The sequence below is a fragment of the Suricata suricatta genome, chromosome 7, assembly GCF_006229205.1.
Source record: "Suricata suricatta isolate VVHF042 chromosome 7, meerkat_22Aug2017_6uvM2_HiC, whole genome shotgun sequence".
Lineage (NCBI taxonomy): Eukaryota > Metazoa > Chordata > Mammalia > Carnivora > Herpestidae > Suricata > Suricata suricatta.
Genome location: NC_043706.1, coordinates 20762118 through 20768117, shown reverse-complemented (window position 1 = coordinate 20768117; position 6000 = coordinate 20762118).

Genomic DNA, 6000 nt, shown 5'->3' with positions numbered 1-6000 from the left:
TTCCTTAGAGAATTCTACATAGAGGATTATGTCACCTGTAAATAAAGACAGTATTACTTCATCATTTCCGATCTATACATTCTTTCTTTTTACATTATTGTACCAATTCGGACCTTGGTACAATGTTGAACAGAAGTGGCAGAGCAGACGTCTACCTTGCTCCCAATTATAAGAGACTATTCATTTTTTAACTACTAATTATGATGTTAACTCCAGAGTTTTGTAGATGTCCCTTATCAGGTTGAGGAGGTTCTCCTCTGTTTCTAGTTTGTTGACAGTGTTTTGTCTTAGAAAACCAGGAATAGGTATTGAACCTTATCTGCTTTTCCTACATCTAGAGATGATAATAGGATTTTCCTTCTTTAGTCTGTCAATATAGAGAATTGCCTTGATGTCCAATGATGTTCAATCCATCCTTAAATTTCTAGAATAAAACTCACTTGGTGATAAGTTTTTTTTTTTTAATGTGTTGCTGGATTCATCATTTGCAAAACTTCCCCAACTTCTTGTTAAGGTGTCTATGCTCATGAGATCTGCTGGTCAACAGTTTACTTGTAAGATCTTTGTCTGGTTTTGTTATCAGGGGGACAGCTGAGAACGTTTCCTTCTTCTTTCATTACTGGGTTTGTGAAGAATTGGTATTTTTCCTCCCCAGATATTTGGTAGGATTTACCAGTGAAGCCATCTGGGACTGAAGTTCTCTTTGTTGGAAAGTTTTTAACTTAATTCAATATACTTATGAATAGATATAAGACAATTTCAAATGATGTTTCTTCTCAAGTGGGCCTAAGTGATTTGCATATTTCAAGGAATTTAGCCATTTCATCTAAGTTGTTGAACTTATTAGCATATTATTCATAATACTCCCTTTTTTAAAATCATTTTTAAAATGTTTATTTTGAAAGAGAGCGCAAGTGGAGGAGGAGTAGAGAGAGCGAAGGAGAAAATCCTGAGCAGGCTCTGTGCTGTCAGCGCAAAGCACAACAAAGGGCTTGATCTCAAAAACCAAACCATGAGATCATGACCTGAGCTGAGATCAAGAGTCAGGCATTGAACCAACTGAGCCACCCAGGTGCCCCTCCCTTTTTATCATTTTAAAGTCTATTGAATCTATAGCAACATTTCCATGTTCACTCTTGGTATCAATAATTTGTGTTGTTTTATTTCCTCTTTCCTCCTGGCTAGATGCTTCTGCCTAGTAGCTTGTCAATTTTATTCATCATTTTCTCAAAATTTGCTTTTGGTTTCATTTACTTTCCCTATTGCTTTTCAGTTTTCTAGTTCATTATCTCCTTCCTTCAGTTTAATATGATCTTTTTCTACTGTTTTAGTGTAGAAGTTGAGATCATTAATGTGAGATTTCATCTTTTCTTAGGCATTTAATGCCATAAATGTCCTTCCCACAAATTTTGATGTTTTTATTCTGATCCAGTTTAAAATACAGTCTGGTTCGCCTTATAATTTTTGACCCGTGAGTTATTTAGAAGTAGACTATTTCATTTCTAAATGTTTGCGGGTTCTTCAGATATGTTACAGATTTCTAGTTTAATTCTGTTGTAGTCATATGTGAGCACATATTTTGTATGATTTCAATCCTCTCAAATGTACTGAGAGTTGTTTTACGACCCAGAATATGATCTTGGTCACTATCACAAGTGTCTGAAAAGAATATTCTGCTGGTGGTCCAAGTGGAGTATTCTCTGAATAAATGCCAGTTAGGTCCAGCTGGTTTACTCTTCTCCTTATTCATGTGCTGTCTGCCCATGCTGCAAATTACTGAGGGAGGAGGTGGAAACCTCCCCTGTAATTGTGAATCTGCCCAGTTCTCCCTCAGTCCTGCCAATCTGTGTTGCAGGTATTTTGAACCTCTTATGAGGTGCACACGTATTTAGGATTGTGATGTCCTCTTGAGGAACTAAATTTTTGAAATGTAATAGATTTTCTTTCGATTGTGTTAGCAGGTCACATTTTCCCTATCTTTTTATTTTTAACCTATTTGTATCCTTATATTTAAAATTGTTTCTTATAGACAACATATAGCTAGGTCCTGCCTTTTTATCTAATTTGACAATCTCTCCCTTTTGAGTATTTAGAACATTTACATTTAATATTTAAAAAGATCAGTATGAGTGAGTTTAAGTCTTTTTTTTTTTTAGTTCTTGCTATTGGTTTTCTATTTGTCTTACTTGTTCTTTTCTTCTTCTTACTCATATCTTCTTTTGTGGATTGTTTTTAATGATTGTTTCCTGCCTACTATGACTTATTAGCTATTTCTCTGTGTTTTATTTATTTAGAAGCTTCTCTGGGGCTTATTATATATATTTACTTACCACAGTCTGTATTTAAATAATAATATACATGTAGAGTGTGAAACCCTTACAACGTATGTCCAATCCCCCTTCCACACCTGTGCTACTGCTGTCTACAGATAGCCATGGCTGAGTCAAGTGTGTGTGACCAGTGTTCCCACAACACCGCAGCCTACACACAGAGCACACTGGACAGGGTAAAGTGAGAAATGGAATAATACATCCCATGCTCACAGTGTATATCTGGGGAGGAGGCTGACTGCATAGTCAACAATTAATCAGAACAGCCACCAAGCAGCTCTAGTTCTGGGGTAGGGTACGCTGAGGCCACCAGCCGGGCTAGACATCAGCCCTTTATTTGCTGGATCACGGCAGTGCCTAGGAGACCGCCAGGAATCTCCATGGCAAAGAGGGGGAAATGGGAGGTAGGGCTTGGGACAGCAGTTATTTACTAGGCAGTTTAGAAGTATTTCAGTCTTTTTACACTGGTCAGCCATTCAGGTGCCTACCAGCTGTATACATGCCCCAGAGGTAAGTAATGTGAAGCACCCCCTGTATACAGTGCACTTCTTTACAGAGTCTTCAGTGATATATGGCATGTGTGCCAGTATTATAACAGGACAGAATTCTGCGGGCATAAGAGAGGTATCTAGGTTGGTCTCTAAGCAAAGCAAGACACAGGAGGCAGAGCAGAAAGTATTCACAAGTGTGTTACAAATAACAATGGCAGGTACTTAGTACTTGCCATGTATCAGACACTACGTGAAGCAAATCACAGTCATTATCTTGAAACCTCAGGGCTACCTTGAGAGCACACTGTTATTCTCAATCTACAGATGAGGACTAGGAGGCATGGAAAGATTAGTTCACCCGGGGTCCCAGTGAAGCAAGGGGCAGACTTACACTGTATCCATCTGACTCATCACAGCGGCCCCTTTGACAGGCTGTTCCTTCCATTATGTGAAGAATTTGTTACTTAAAAGTGTTTCATTTATATTAGTGTCAACAACAGCAAATAAAGCCCCGGCTCCTGCTTCATCTCTCTGTATTCCTGAAATCTCCCCTTAGTTAGCTTTCTCATTCTAAAAGAGGACTCATGACTTGGAGCGGGAAGAACAACATAGGTTACCAAAGCTCCAAGATTATGGGAAATTAGCCTCATAAACACAGTACTCAAGCAACCCAACCCCAAATCCCTTAATTGGTGCCACAAGGTATGATCCTCAGAAGGCAGGACTCTCCGGAGCCTGCAGCCTTCCTTAATTTAATAATGTCCAGATGTTACGTGCAGCAACTTTTTAAACTAGAAGTGCTTCCTGCCTTTTATTACTAAACCAAAGAACTAACAACAAGCTTAGACGTTTATATTCTATTTTATGGCAACATCCTTTCTCTGAGGTGGCCATCCTGGATTCTTGAATGGGAAACTGACTCAACTTGCTCAGTAAAGATGAATCTAGCATGCAGCCCCCTAAGTCTGCTAAATCTTACTTTTTTCTTTCCTGAAAGAGAGCGATACAAATCCTGGCCCCAATCTAAATATCCAAAAGCTTTCCATTACACCAAATTCCCAAATTTGTGACCAGGGTAAGAAGTACAATCACTAGTGTAACAAATAAGTGAGGTTTAGTTTAATAATTAACACACCTGCTGGCTCAACTATAACAACTCAAAAGCAAGCTACATAAAAAGAAACTGGCCTTATAAACATACTCAAACAACTACAAATAGATTGTTTTTTTATACTCAATGCAACAATGCTTTACACAGAATCCTTGGACCTTTATGAACTCACTAAATATTAAACGAAAGCATCCTCAAAGACATGGGTAAAACCCTACAACACACACTTTTATATAAGTATTAATACTTCTGTGTGATAGAATATATAGGTGATTAGAAAATATTTTTCAAAGCCTATTTAAAACACGTAAACATGTAAAATTTACCATTTGACAATTTTCACTAGAAGGCCTAAGATTAGTCCATCAGTCTTACTCAAAAGTGGCCAATACCTGGGGACGATTGATCTAATTCAATCCTGAGTGAGGAGCTGTTTCCTACTGAAGGTAATCAGTGTCCTGGGCTCTGCACAGCAGCCACCTTGACAACATGTACATTAAAGCAACCAAGACTAGACTAAATATTTGAGAAGCTTCCTTAATTTCTTTTTGCTCACAAATCCCTCGTCTCTTGAGTTTCAGCGTAAGTATTATCATCCTTTGATAGACTGAGAAACCTTACCCACATCCTCTTCCTCAAGCAGGAAAGGGGAGGCAGCAGACAGGAGGATGAAGCCAGTCTGAGTTTCTCCTCGGCTCTTTCCAACTTCCTTATGTTGGCTAAGGTTTCTCTAAGAATCTGGCATTTAACTATCAAGCAGTCTTAATTTGAAGAGGTACTGTGAGATTTTGATTTTTAGGTGTTCATGTGAAACGTAAAGTTGATCAATGCAATGAACTTGGGTGCACAATTAAAGGGTATCAAGATACAAAGCATGTTCATTTATGGAGCAGCTTGAATTTAACAGAATGGCAGGCAGTAAAATGTCCATTTTATTTTATAAAGGGGTTAGAGAACTTGGTGGATATGCAGAGACTGCTATGAAATGGCAGACATGCTATGAAATGGAATCCACTAAAAGGTGTCCACAGTTAATAAAAGTTTGTATAGGGGTGCCTGGCTGGCTCAGTTGGCAGAATGTGTGATTCCTGCTCTTGAGGTTTTGAGTTCGAGCCCCATGTTGAGTGCAGAGATTACTTAAAAAAATTAATAAAAAAAAATGAGTTTGTGGGCGCCTGGGTGGCTCAGTCGGTTAAGCCTCCGACTTCGGCTCAGGTCAGATCTCACGTTCATGGGTTCGAGCCCCGCATCAGGCTCTGTGCTGACAGCCAGCTCAGAGCCTGGAGCCTGCTTCCGGTTCTGTGTCTCCTCCTCTCTCTGCCCCTCCCCCTCTCATGCTCTGTCTCTCTCTGTATCAAAAATAAATAAAAAATTTTAAAAAAATGAGTCTGTATAGTGGTTAAGAGTAGGGGCTCCAGTTCCAATCTTTGTTGTATTGTGATGTCGGGAAAATGATGAAGCATCTCTGTGCCAGAACTTTCTCATCCACAAACATTTATCACCTACATTATTCAAGGAATCATACTAAGCACTTTGGGGATTCAAAGATAATCATTATGTATTTTACTTTCAAAAAATTTTAAAACCTAATTGGAGACGGAAGCAGTACATGAATACTTAGGGGAGAGAAGCACTGAAAGAGCACGGACCCAGGGCAAGACGCCTCGCCTGGAACTGCAGCGCCACCACGGTCTTTGAGAACTAGAGCAAGTTACGGGGTTCCCTGAGCTTGTTTCCTCATTTCCAACACGGTGGTAATAGTAGTATATAGTAGTGTGTCAGAGTGCTCTGAGAACTAAATATGTTTCATATAAAGAGCTCATCAAAACCACAGTGAGATACCACTTTACACCGATTGGAATGGCTGTTACCAAAAAACAAAAAACCACCAGAAAATACCAAGTGTTGTCAAAAATGTGGAGAAACTGGATCCCTGGAGCATTGCTGGTGAGAATGTAAAATCCACAGACTCTGTGGAAAACAGTGTAGGCATTTCTCAAAAAATTAAAGAGTTACTTTATGACCCAGCAATTTTTTTTTTAGTTTATTGTCAAATTGGTTTCCATAC